We start from the raw sequence: 15,312 nt of genomic DNA, 5'->3' as shown, positions 1-15,312 counted from the left end.
AAGGTGAGTTGTGTATCTTATCAATCATTTCCGTAATTTATTTTAATATTTAATAACCATCAAGAGATCGCACTTCATCTTCATGTCATGTTTTCTGATACTGTCGTTATGTGATCGGTAACGCCTCAAAACTGTGCATATTTCAAGTTAATTGTTACACATTTTCTGAATAGACATTTAATATTAAAATAAATTTACAGCATCCTTCGAAAATATTTTCTCTACTTTAATGTATGTATAAATAGAACAATTTGACTGGAGGTCTTGTGACACTTCATATTGCACTTAAGAATGCCCATAAAGCTGAAATATTGATTGTGTGAAATAAATGAGTAGTAAATTACAGTTTAATGCAGGAAATTTCTCTCGAAATGGTTGTGTACTTAGCGGGGATACCGCGAGTCCGCAGTTGTACTTGCGAACTCGTGTACTCACTCTCCTGTCTGAGCGAGGCGAGTCCTCTCGTAGCCGACAACAGAGTTATGTGCTTTGTGGTCTGCGGCGGAGACATAGTCGAGTCTATGGGCACACGGAGTCGACGAGTTCGAAGATGACGTCACAGGGCTCGCTGGCGAGTCCTGGGACCTCATTTCTGATCTTGGATCTTGTGGTAGCTCGGGCATATTCGTTTAATTCCGTACCTACAAGTTCGCTGACGCCTCGCCCATGTGCTAACGAAGCAACGGGAAGATATTACTCTGTTCCTTAGTCCGTACTATCCTCACCACCTCACAGCTTTTTGTGTGTTCTTGTTGCTACATCCATTCGCACGGAGTGTTGTCTAGATCTCGTTCATTTCATGATGAAGTCTCTCGGCGCCACTGGGCGCACAGGGCGCCAAGTTGGTTCTCTTGAACTTATCGATTCCATGTTCGCCAGCAGCATTATCGCATCAGTCACGTTGCTGTCGAATTCCAACACTTGGAGCTTGACGTTCCAAAGTCTCACCGCGTTCGGCCTCATCATATTCTTCGAACAGCAGTGCCTGTGACTCGTAACGCTTCCGATGTCGTGAAACAGTGCTGTAAGTGGTACCAAACTCCTGCATTGCACTCGTCACACTTCTTCGAGTTTCTCGATGGTCCTTCCTCGTGTGAAGTCACCCTGATGTTGTCTCCAGGCCATATACTAATGGAGAAAACTATCACAGTGCGCCGTAACTACTCACTAATTGGCACACATCGCCTTTTCCCTTTCCCTCAACTGCCTCGTTTTGTGGGGCCAGCACCATTTCGCGCTATAGCCACGCTGATACCACGATCGATCTGTGATGTCCAGGTTTCCGTGCACGACGGAGAGACAACGTTATTCATTTCCAACCAACTGTTAATGGGTTATGTTACTATACTACGTCGTCCTTTCTTTTACAGCGTATTATGAACAACGAGGCAACGGGCTTGCCGCAGTGGTCACACCGGTTCCCGTGAGATCACCGAATTTAAGCGCTGTCGGGCGTGGTCGGCGCTTGGATGGGTGACCATCCAGGCCGCCATGCGCTGTTGCAATTTTTCGGGCTGCACTCAGCATCGTAATGCCAACTGAGGGGCTACTCGACCGAATAGTAATGGCTTCGGTCAATAATACCATCTTACCGCCGGGAGAGTGGTATGCTGACCCCACACCCCTCCTATCTGCATCCTCCACGGAAGATGACACGGCGGTCGGATGGTCCCGGTAGGCCACGAGTGACATGAAGACTGAGTGCGTGAACAACGAGGTATCTGACGCTTCCTGATCAAGCAGAAACGCCGTTTCATCAAAGTGCCATAAACGTCTTTCATTCCTCTTCCTGATCTTTTTTCAGTTCGTTGCTGAAATTCTTTCTGAAAGAACTGAATTTCGTTTTTTCGTCCTCATTTGTAGCTGATGAAAACGTTAGTCGATAGATTTTCAGGAAGATTTTATAGGTCCCTTGTGCCAAGTGTCTGTTCATATACTCACTGAATTTCACTTTCCACATTGCTGGACGCAATCTATCAACCTAAAGAGATTAAGATACCTTATTTTGGATTATGCATTTCCACAATGAAAAATCAAGCTTCTGAAACGAACAAATAAGCAGCTGCTGTGAAATTTCCCTGCACGTGAATACTTACGTCCACTGTTTCAGTAGCTAATTACTGAATACTTACTAGATTTACAATCAAGCTTCTCAACCTAAATGTGCTTTCACAGATGTTTCCTTTCATTACTTATGTATTCACACTCGTATGGCTTCCTGGATTACTGGTTACAAGTCTGCACTCCACGTCATCTCGACAGGAAGCGACGTGCATTGCGAGAAACACTAACACTGTAGAACATCGATACCTTTAAAACTTTACACTATTCTCCATTGTATTATGCAAACCATAACTAATTATTGCATCACTGTGTAGCAAATGTTGAATGTGTGAGATGCCCGTAACGAACTCATCCTCCATCCTAAGCTAAACTCCAATCTTCATTCAATTTTTTGACGTGTTATTTGCAAGATATCTTCATTTGGTTCAGCTCTTTCAACATCAAACATGTTGAACTGTATTAATAAGCAGAATTAGGAAAAGGAATTAAACGATAACCCTGAAACCATATGAAGGATTTAACGCCTAAGAACAAATTTCAAAATAATGGCTTAGTACACGATTATAACATCACCGACGACCGTTCACAGATCCATCAGCTAACCATTCTCTAGTCAGAAATACTATGAAATCAATTTCTGAATTCATACATTTAGTACGTTAAAGAGCTGTTATACATAATTCCTTTTGACCGAATGCTGTTGTGAGATATCTGTACAGAAATGTTGCTATATTGATCATTTATGGAAATGAATTACAGCATTTATACATTTCGCACATAAGCAGTTGTCAGTAGAAGACCATATCAGGGTTAGAAAAAAATGAATTTTCGAAAATTTGACGTTGAATAATTGGATTTCTGGAGACTGAAGACTCAGTAACAAGATTTCACAGCAATTTTGAAACTGTCAGTCAAACCGAACGAATGCGATTTGATTAATCTACGGTTCGCTTACTTGCTACAGGGCATGCTACAGAGCTATAAGAACTCTCTGTGTGTTTGGCAAGTTTTCTGTTACCCTCACGAACAAGATTGCTTTAGATTTCCACAGATTATCAACATCTAATCACTGTGAGTTCATCCACATAACCTTAGGCATAGGCGGGCACTTCAGATGTGCTATTACTGTGTGAGTGTGAGTATTAGTCTGTAAAGAGTTGCGGTACTGAAACACGCACGGTCCACTTTTCCTAGGCAGAAAGGTCTTCTTCAGTGTAATATACGAGGGTCAGTCAAATGAAAAACTTAAATAATTTTTTAAATATTATTCATTGCGCAGAAGTGGTACAAAGCTGTATCACTTTTCAACATAATCTCCACCACGCTCAATGCAAGTCCTCCAGCGTTTACAGAATGCATAAATTCCTTTAAAAAAAATTCTTTTGGTAGTCCACGCAACCACTCACGCGCCGCGTGGCGTATCTCTTCATCAGAACGGAACTTTTCCCCTTCCATAGCGTCTTTGAATGGTCCAAACATATGTAAATCACTGATGAGTATGGTGGATGATGAAGACACTCAAAATGCAGGTCTGTGATTGTTGCAACTGTTGTACGGGCAGTGTGGTGCCTTGCATTATCATGTTGCAAAAGGACACCTGCTGCCAGCAATCCACGTCACTTTGATTTGATTGCAGGCCGCAGATGATTTTTTAGGAGATCTGTGTATGATTCACTGGTGCCAGTGGTCCCTCTAGGCATGCAATGCTCCAAAATGACGCCTTTTTCGTCCCAAAAGAGATTCACCATAACCTTCCCTGCTGATGGTTCTCTTGGAAACTTCTTTGGTTTTGGTGATGAGGAATTCCTTGCTCGCTCCTTCCTTTCCGGTTGGTGGAAGTGAACACAGGTTTCGTCCTTAGTAACGATTCTTGCAAGGAAGCCATCACCTTCTCGTTCAAAGAGCCGAAGAAGTTCTTCACAAACATCAAAACTCATTTCAGGGGTCAGCTGCCGTGGCACCCATCTTGCAGACACTTTGTGAAACTGGAGCACATCATGCACAATCTGGTGTGCTGACCATGACTAATCTGTAAATATGCTGCAATGTCATTCAGTGTCACTCGGCGGTTTTCCTTCACTATAGCTTCAACCGCTGCAAAGTTCTTTGGAGTCACAACTCGTTGTGCCTGATCTAGACGAGGAGCATCTTCCACTGAATTCACACCATTTGCGAACTTCCTACTCTATTCGTAGACTTGCTGCTGTGACAAACAGGCGTCACCGTACTGAACCTTCACTCGTCGATGAATTTCAATAGGTTTCGCACCTTCACTACGCAAAAACCGAATAACAGAACGCTGTTCTTCCCTAGTGCAAGTCGCAAATGGGGCGGCCATCTTTATACTGATACTGCGACGGTATTTGTGCATCTGCACTATGTTGCCACCTACAGGCCATTTTGCACTCTGTTTGTAGCACGCTTACCAACTTACAGGATAACGGCGCGAAATATCTATTTGTTATTACAAATTTAAGGTTTTCATTTGACTCATCCTCGTACTAGCGACACGCTCAGGATTCGCATTGGTAGCAAAAATTATCTATGGTCTAAAGGCTTGTCTGGCGTTGAGATAATTTCGTTTACGGGCCGCTGTGTAGAATTATGCATGCAATTCAGAGAACAACGTTAATTAACTGATTTATCATCACTGTGACGTAAGTTAAACGATGTAGGCAGTGCATGCCAGGAAAGTTCTCAGGAGCCATGAATGTTATCTGCTCCACACTATATTTTGGTTTGGAGTCACATGTCGTGGTAGCTGGCAGCACATCATGATGTAATTAATCTCCTTCCAGCCAATGTAAACATTCTGTGCGAATCATGGGTATGAGTGTGTGAATGATTGTTCGATGTAAATACTTTGTTCGATGTAAATACTGTATACAGTGTCCGCAGCTCGTGGTCTTGCGGTATCCTTCTCGCGCACGGGGTCCCGGGTTCGATTCCCGGCGGGGTCAGGGATTTTCTCTGCCTCGTGATGACTGGGTGTTGTGTGTCTTTCATCATCATTGACTCGCAAGTCGCCGAAGTGGCGCCAGATAAAGAGGACTTGCAATACGGCGGCCGAACACCCCGCATGGGGCCTCCCGGCCAACAATGCCATACGATCATTTCATTTCATTTCACTGTATACAGTCCATGACGGTACTCCTGTCGTAAATTTAGCATGCACTGAATTGTTGAAATTCATGGCCGCAGTTGTTTGTTGTGGACCTTTGATGGCAGACTACGTCACCCTACCACACAAAGAACCCTGTTCGCATCTATGTTTGATTCACGGAAAGCAGAAAGCTGTCGACAGACTTTCTTATGTAAACGAAGCGAAGCTTCGGCCCATGCTGAATTAGTTTTTCGGCAAAGTTTTACTTTTGGCATAAAAAAATTTCAACTAAATATTTTGAATTCACATGTTTCTCCGCTATTCAGTTGTTCTAAAACGACTGCAGTAATTGCGGCCGGCCGAAGTGGCCGTGCGGTTCTAGGCGCTGCAGTCTGGAACCGCGAGACCGCTACGGTCGCAGGTTCGAATCCTGCCTCGGGCATGGATGTGTGTGATGTCCTTAGGTTAGTTAGGTTTAACTAGTCCTAAGTTCTAGGGGACTAATGACCTCAGAAGTTGACTCCCATAGTGCTCAGAGCCATTTGAACCAAGTAATTGCGACATCGGTTACGCAACTTTCATATCCATAACCAGTTATCCGAAATCGGAAGGGGGCTAGAGTGTAACGATGGATACGAACCGTTTCGTTTCACAAAGTCCAGTCTGAAATTATTTTGCTCGAAGAGCAGGCGATGTGGATCTCTTTTGCCGTGAACGATTTCCATTTCTTCTAGTATGCCTAGAATGTAGTTTTTATATGCCTCGTGTAACATTTGCATATTATCTTCCTTATGGCCTATTTTATGTTTATCGGTAATCAGATGATTAAGGAGGGCACTTAGACTAAATCGGTGCTTTGAGGTTCTCCAAGAATAGATACCGTGGCAGTGTGGCTATTGGGGTGGTCTGCGTCGAGAAATCTGCTTGAATGTCGTCCATGATGTGATCAACGGCATTGGCATGAGGCTGATAATACCATGTTTGCTGTGTCAACGCCGTAAGTAAAACGCAACGATCGCGAGATAGCGATTGTACCAAAGCCTACAATTCTTTACATGTATTTATTATACCGGGTGAACATTAATAAAACCGACAAACTGCTGGGTTGGATTGCCGACTGGAAATGGGGGGAAAAAAGGTTCTCCATGTGTCCGGGAATGGATAGTGCGCGTGCAATGATATAAAATCGTGCCTAAACACAGTACAGAGCTGCATCGCGTCCACATCACAACAGATGTTCAAAGGGGCCTCCATGTGACTGCAGGTGATACAGACAGCAGGTGTTGTTATACGCCATACACATAATCGCACTTTCTACATCTACAGGGATACGCTGCAAATTACACTTAAGTGCCTGGCAGAGGGTTCATCGAACCACCTTCTTATCACAATGTCGAACATTGCGCGGAAATAACGAACACTATACCTTTCCAAGCGAGCTCTGATTTCCCTTAGTTGATTATGATTATGGTTTCTCCCTATGTAGGTCAGTGCCAACAAAATATTTTCTTATTCGAAGGATAAAGTTGGTAATTGAAGTTGCGTGGGAAGATTCCGTCGCAACGGAAAACGGCTTTCTTTTAATGATGTCCACCCCAAAACCGTTATCATTTAAATGACAGTCTCGACCCTATTTCGCGATAGTACAAAACGTGATCGTCTCCTTTGAACTTTTTCGATGTACTCCGTTAATCATATTTGGTAAGGATCGCACGCGGCGCAGCAGTACTCTAAAACAGCACTGACAAACGTAGTGTATTATATATTAATATCTTAAGCTGTTGACGGGCGTTGATATATATCAACAGGGACAGGTGAAAATGTGTGACCGGACCGGGACTCGAACCCGTGATCTGCTGCTTACATGGCAGACACGCTCTCCATCTGAGCAACCGAGGGCACTGTGGATAGTGCGAGTGCATGGACTATCTCGCGCACGCCTCCCGCGAAGCCCACATTCTCACCTTATATGTCCACACAATACATTCGTAGTGTCCCTACCCAACACACTCATTACTCGTGGAAGACATTCTCATCAACTATATACGTATACGGATATGGTGTCTGTTCTTTCGGACATGTGCGAAACAACAGGCACCATATCCATATTGATATAAACGTAGTGTAGGCAGTCTGTTCAGTATATCTGTTACATTTTCTAAGTCTCCTGCTAATAAAACGAATTCTTTGGTTAGCCTTCTCCACAACATTTTCTGTGTTCCTTCCTATTTAAGTTGTTGGTAACTGTAATTCTTAGGTATTTTGTTGAATTTACGGCCTTTAGATTTGACTCATTTATCGTGTAACCGAAGTTTTAACGGATTCCTTTCAGCACTCATGTTGATGACCTCACATTTTTCGTTATTTAGGGTCAACTGGCAATTTTTGCACCATAGAGATGTTGTTGTTGTTGTGGTCTTCAGTCCTGAGACTGGTTTGATGCAGCTCTCCATGCTACTCTATCCTGTGCAAGCTTCTTCATCTCCCAGTACCTACTCCAGCCTACATCCTTCTGAATCTGCTTAGTGTATTCATCTCTTGGTCTCCCTCTACGATTTTTACCCCCCATGCTGCCCTCCAATACTAAATTGGTGATTCCTCCATGTCTAAGTACATGTCCTACCAACCGATCCCTTCTTCTAATCAAGTTGTGCCACAAGCTCCTCTTCTCCCCAATTCTATTCAATACCTCCTCATTAGTTATGTGATCTACCCATCTAATCTTCAGCATTCTTCTGTAGCGCCACATTTCGAAAGCTTCTATTCTCTTCTTGTCTAAGCTATTTACCGTCCACGTTTCACTTCCATACATGGCTACGCTCCATACAAATACTTTCAGAAACGCCTTCCTGACATTTAAATCTATACACGATGTTAACAAATTTTTCTCCTTCAGAAACGCTTTCCTTCCCATTGCCAGTCTACATTTTATATCCTCTCTACTTCGACCATCGTCAGTTATTTTGCTCCCCAAATAGCAATACACCTTTACTACTTTAAGTGTCTCATTTCCTAATCTAACTCCCTCAGCATCACCCGACTTAATTTGACTACATTCCATTATCCTCGTTTTGCTTTTGTTGATGTTCATCTTATACCCTCCTTTCAAGACACTGTCCATTCCGTTCAGCTGCTCTTCCAAGTCCTTTGCTGTCTCTGACAGAATTACAATGTCATCGGCGAAGCTCAAAGTTTTTATTTCTTCTCCCTGGATTTTAATACCTACTCCAAATTTTTCTTTTGTTTCCTTTATTGCTTGCTCAATATACAGATTGAATAACATTGGGGATAGGCTACAACCCTGTCTCACTCCCTTCCCAACCACTGCTTCCCTTTCATGCCCGTCGACTCTTATAACTGCCATCTGCTTTCTGTACAAATTGTAAATAGCCTTTCGATCCCTGTATTTTACCCCTGCCACATTCAGAATTTGAAAGAGAGCATTCCAATTAACATTGTCAAAAGCTTTCTCTAAGTCTACAAATGCTAGAAACGTAGGTTTGCCTTTTCTTAACCTTTCTCATAAGATAAGTCGTAGGGTCAGTATTGCCTCACGTGTTCCAACATTTCTACGGAATCCAAACTGATCTTCCCCGAGGTCGGCTTCTACCAGTTTTTCCATTCGTCTGTAAAGAATTTGCGTTAGTATTTTGCAGCTGTGACTTATTAAACTGATAGTTCGGTAATTTTCACATCTGTCAACACCTGCTTTCTTTGGGATTGGAATTATTATACTCTTCTTGAAGACTGAGGGTATTTCGCTTGTCTCATCAATCTTGCTCACCAGATGGTAGAGTTTTGTCAGGACTGGCTCTCCCAAGGCCGTCAGTAGTTCTAATGGAATGTTGTCTACTCCGGGGGCCTTGTTTCGACTCAGGTCTTTCAGTGCTCTGTCAAACTCTTTATGCAGTATCATATCTCCCATTTCATCATCATCTACATCCTCTTCCATTTCCATAATATTGTCCTCAAGTACATCGCCCTTGTATAGACCCTCTATATACTCCTTCCACCTTTCTGCTTTCCCTTCTTTGCTTAGAACTGGGTTTCCATCAAAGCTCTTGATATTCATGCAAGTGGTTCTCCTTTCTCCAAAGGCCTCTTTAATTTTCCTGTAATCAGTATGTATTTTACCCCTAGTGAGATAAGCCTCTACATCGTTACATTTGTCCTCTAGCCATGCCTGCTTAGCCATTTTGCACTTCCTGTCGATCTCATTTTTGAGACGTTTGCATTCCTCTCTGCCTGCTTCATTTACTGCATTTTTATATTTCCTCCTTTCATCAAATAAATTCAATATTTCTTCTGTTACCCAAGGTTTTCTACTAGCCCTCGTCTTTCTACCTATTTGATCCTCTGCTGCCTTCACTATTTCATCCCTCAATGCTACCCATTCTTCTTCAACTGTATTTCTTTCCCTCATTCCTGTCAATTGTTCCCTTATGCTCTCCCTGAAACTCTGTACAATCTCTGGTTCTTTCAGTTTATCCAGGTGCCATCTCCTTAAATTTCCACCTTTTTGCAGTTTCTTCAGTTTTAATCTACAGTTCATAACCAATAGATTGTGGTCAGAGTCCACATCTGCCCCTGGAAATGTCTTACAATTTAAAACCTGGTTCCCAAATCTGTGTCTTAACATTATATAATCTATCTGATACCTTTTAGTATCTCCAGGGTTCTTCCATGTATACAACCTTCTTTCATGATTCTTGAACCAAGTGTTAGATATGATTAAGTTATGCTCTGCGGAAAATTCTACCAGACGGCTTCCTCTTTCATTTCTTAGCCCCAATCCATATTCACCTACTATGTTTCCTTCTCTCCCTTTTCCTACTGACGAATTCCAGTCACCCATGACAACCTGAATAATTTCTTTTATCTCATCATACATTTCATCAATTTCTTCATCCTCTGCAGAGCTAGTTGGCATATAAATTTGTACTACTGTAGTAGGCGTGGGCTTTGTGTCTATCTTGGCCACAATAATGCGTTCACTATGCTGTTTGTAGTAGCTTAATCGCACTCCTATTTTTTTATTCATTATTAAACCTACACCTGCATTACCCCAATTTGCTTTTGTATTTATAACTCTGTATTCACCTGAGCAAAAGTCTTGTTCCTCCTGCCACCGAAATTCACTAATTCCCACTATATCTAACTTTAACCTATCCATTTCCGTTTTTAAATTTTCTAACATACCTGCCCGATTAAGGGATCTGACATTCCACGCTCCGATCCGTAGAACGCCAGTTTTCTTTCTCCTGATAACGACATCCTCTTGAGAAGTCCCCGCCCAGAGATCCGAATGGGGGACTATTTTACCTCCGGAATATTATACCCAAGAGTACGCCATCATCATTTAATCATAAAGTAAAGCTGCCTGTCCTCGGGAAAAATTACGGCTGTAGTTTCCCCTTGCTTTCAGCCGTTCGCAGTACCAGAACAGCAAGGCCATTTTGGTTTGTGTTACAAGGCCAGATCAGTCAATCATCCAGACTGTTGCCCCTGCAACTACTGAAAAGGCTGCTGCCCCTCTTCAGGAACCACACGTTTGTCTGGCCTCTCAACTGATACCCCTCCGTACGACCTACGGTACGGCTATCTGTATCGTTGAGGCACACAAGCCTCCCCACCAACGGCAAGGTCCATGGTTCATGGGGGGGACCATAGAGATACCTTTCCTAAATCGTTTTGCAATTTGTTTTGATGATCTAATGACTTTACTAGTCGATAAACGGCAATATCATCTGCAAACAACCCAAGACGGCTGCTCAGATTGCCTCCTAAATCCTTTATATGCATGCGGAACAGAAAAGGGATTATAATACCACCTTCTGGAACGTCAGAAATCACTTCTGTTTTACTCGATGACTTTCCGTCAGTTACTACGAACTATGACCTCTCTGACACGAAATCATAAATCCAGTCACATAACTGGGACGATATTCCATAAGCACGCAATTCACTACATGTTGCTTGTTTGGTACAATGTCAAAAGCCCCCATAAAATCTAGAAATGCAGAAACAATTTGAAAGATCTAGTTGTGTTTCACGGGAAGGGTGTTTTCTAAATCCTTGTTGACTGTTTCACAATAGACCCTCCCTTCGAGGTAATTTCTAATCTTCGAACACAAAATATGTTCCAAACTCCTGCTGCCTATCGACGAGAATGATGTGGGCCTGTAATTTAGTGGATTACTTCTACTATATTTCTTGAATATTGGTGTGACCTGTGCAACTTTCCAGTCTTTGGGTACCAGTCCTTCGACAAGGGAGCGGTTGCATATGATTGTTAAGTATGGAGCTAATTCATTACCATACTCTGAAAGGGGTCTAATTGGTATAAGGTATTGACCGAGAGACTTTCTTTTATTAAGTGAATAAAGTTTCTTCACTGCTACGAAAATATCTACTTCTAAGTTTACCATAGTGGCAGCTGTTCTTGATTCAAATTCTCGAATATAATACTTCTTCTTTGGTGAAGGAGTTTCGGAAGGCTGTGTGTAGTAAGTCTGCTTTAGCAGCACTGTCATCTATCTTTGCTACTGCGCAGAGAAGACACTGATTGTGTCTTGCCTCTAGCACTTCCTGCTTCGTCTCAATATCCTGCAGAAGTCGGTTCTCCAAATACAGTGTACGCACAGTCTGCCGCCTCCCTGCACTTCGTCTGTCTGAAAGGACCACACAAACGCCCAAAAAGGGCTTGAAATGTTGTGTGATGTGGTTGGTGTCTGTGACGGTACTCGTTCTGGTATAAGCATGCTGCCTCTCGACCGTTTCCACCTGCTAGTCCGTACACAAACACCATCTCGGCTTGTTCCGGACATGAATAACGGCCCATTCTGCTGCTTACAGTGGGCTGCTCCTGTCAGGAATCTGTCCTGCGGTTTGTAGGTTTAACATGGCGTGTTTTTTAAGTAAGTACCGTTTTGAAATTTAATAAAAATGCTAAGATATCTCAATAATTTTGTTTTTACATGAAAGCCTGTACCTTAATCTACGCACTGACGCCATTACAGTCTGATTCTTCCTTGTTTAGGTTGTGTACCGAGTGTTTAAGATGCCTCCGATAATCGTGAGTCCCGCCGACTGTGAAGTACGGGCTGTTATAAGATTTCTTAGTGCTAAAGGCCTATAAGCGATCGATATTCATTGTAAGATCTGTGCTCTTTACGGATAAAACATTATGAGTGATGGAATGGTAAGAAAGTGGGTGACAGCATTTAAAGATGGCCGCACAAATGTGCATGATGAACAACGGAGTGGGCGTCCTTCGGTCGTTAATGAAAGTTTGGTGCAGGAAGTGGACAATAATGTGTGAAAAAACAGACGCTTTACGATTTCTTCCTTGCGGGATGACTTTCCTAATGTTTCTCGTAGTGTTTTGTATGGCATTGTGACCGAGCACTTGACTTACCGAAAATTGTGCGCACATTGGGTACCGAAAATGTTGACGGATGTGCACAAAACCAAACGTTTAGACAGTGCATTGGCTTTCCTTGAGCGGTACCACAACGACGGTGATGATTTCTTAAGCCATAATGTTACGGGCGATGAAACATGGGTGGCCTGCGTCACACCAGAATGAAAGCAACAGTCCATGGAAGGGCATCGTTTTGCTGCAAGACAATGCCCGTCCGCATGTGGTGAATCAGACCAAAGATCTCATCACATCTTTTCGATGGGAAACTCTAGATCATCCTCCGTAAAGCCCCGATCTTGCGACCAGTGACTACACTTGAAGAAACACCTGGGCGGTCAGCGTCTTCAAGACGATGACGAAGTCAAAAGAGTGGTGATGCAGTGGTTAACAAGTCAGGCGGCAGACTTCTATGAGGAGGGTAATCAAAAACTGGTACAAGGTTATGACAAGTGTCTCAATATTGACGGAAATTATGTATAAAAGTAGATTAAGGTACAGGCTTTCATGTAAAAATAAAATTATTGAGATATCTTAGCACTTTTTTTTTTAAATTTCGAAACGATACTTACTTGAACAACACGCCTCGTATTAATGTTCACCCTGTATACGTGCCTTGATATACATTTTTATAATGATGTCATTACGATTTATATCCTGAACTTACAAAAATAAAAAGAGCCTACAACACACATGGAAAACACTCGACACGATGTCAGAGGACCTGTCATTCATGAGCGCCATCTATCGTGGCCACGGTGCATTTCCGGACACACGTTCATTGGACCTTTTTTCCTCCTTTTGTAGTCAGGGATCCGTCCTTGCTATTTGTCGATTTTGTTAGTGTTCATCCAGCATGTATGCCTTTCTACGCGTTTTAATAATAAAGTCATTACGTTTAATACCATCAACTTACGAATAAAAAGAGATTGCAATAAAGCTTTATATACCTTACAGCAGATGTAAGGTTACGTGAAACTTTACTGTGTATAATGTTATACACATAGATTAAAATGTTCTATCAACACACTTGTCCGTATCAATTTTTATTCATTATTTCTGTGAAGTGAGTGAATACTTAATTTCTAGACGTGAATTGGTATTTAAAGTTGACGAGTCCTATTGCATTTAACGTCACCTAACAGACACAGACTGTCTTTATTTAAGGCAGGCTGAATTGACTTGATACGGTGCATCAGGTTTTTTAAATGCGATACGTCTTCATTTTTTATGTGTAAAATGTATTATAGAAATATTATTTCTCATGGCGGCTGTGGCCGAAAAACGTTAAGATGCATTTTAAAAAAATTAAAATATAAGTAGGGATCAAGACGGACAATTAAACTCACTACCCCGTTACATTTCCTCCCTCCTGGGTAAACTCTGGCACACACGACTGCCGCATGAGAAAGTAGCTCCAACAGAAAACTTAATATATTTATCATTGTTTCTACACTTAAAATTCTCGTGCATGTGTCCAGTTTCCACTCATGTTGAGTAACCTTCAACTTTGCATGTCCTTCAACCCTTTTCTGTATAGCACTATATACGCTATCTTACTGCTACAACGCGTAAACACGGAATTGTAGGTCTTGTTTTTACGCTACTTGACTTCACTCTCTGAGGCTGAGTCACTTCGCTGCTGATGCCGAAATTACTAATATGGACCTACTGATTAAGGTGTGTTAATGGTGCGATTTGGGTAAATGTATGCCAGGAATGGCTGTACGCAGAACTTATTGTCATCAGAATTATGCGGGATGCTGAAGAGGTAGTTCCTGTGGTGATGAATTGGTGGCGATGTTCACTCCGATATTTTTTCACATTGCCGATCAGATGTTACATCGCCACTGGCCATTTTGTGGTGTTATCATCCGATCCAGGGGGGCGAGAGTAGTTGGTTCTAGCGTGTCTTTTAAGAAGTTATGTTTTCCTTGGGTAGGATCCCAAACGATACGTACGGCAGGTAAATCAACGAACAGGTGATGTTTCAAACTGTGGTTCCGGTGATAGCGTTGGGTAACTGGTAGTAGGTCACAAAACATCGTATTGTGTACAATTTATCAAATAACCCTTACCCCTGAAGTTTCCCTGCGGTTCTAGCCGCTATGCACCACTTCAAAGACGTTGTTCGTAGCAGGTGAAAATGATGAATACCAGTTCTTCCACTGAAAAAAGCGAATTGCTTATTCAAGAACTTATGCCATATGAAGTTATTGTTTTCGACAATTATTCCCTTATTCTTAGCTTTATGATGCGATTTCACAGGAGGTTTAAAATAAATGATAGATATTGTGAAATCTACCACCAGGTGAAATAAATTGTTACTATTAACTACCAGAGGGCGAACACGCAACCTTAAATCTGTATGTGACTCAGTTCCAAATTCACGCTTTCGGTTGCGCACTGTTGCATTAATCTCTTAGGCTGCACTGATTAAACATAACAAAAAAATTGTCATTTACATTCATCGACACATGCATATTTCACATCTTACGAATCGTTGTTCGTAGTAGTAGTGCCCATTTCACTTTGAATAAGCTTACCCATACACAATTCTTCTCACTACTTATTGATGGAATTACACCTAGCAGTTCCTCACAGTTAATTTTATGGGCATGCTCTCCCATCCGGTGGAACTAATGTGTCTGCTTCAGAGATGTCAGTAATTTCAGCTGAAACTAAACCAGCACTGGTCGCAACAGCTTCTGGCTCAACAAGTCCA

The sequence above is a fragment of the Schistocerca serialis genome, chromosome 8 (genome assembly GCF_023864345.2).
Source record: "Schistocerca serialis cubense isolate TAMUIC-IGC-003099 chromosome 8, iqSchSeri2.2, whole genome shotgun sequence".
NCBI classification, from domain to species: Eukaryota; Metazoa; Arthropoda; class Insecta; order Orthoptera; family Acrididae; genus Schistocerca; species Schistocerca serialis.
Note: the sequence above shows the minus strand (reverse complement) of the source record.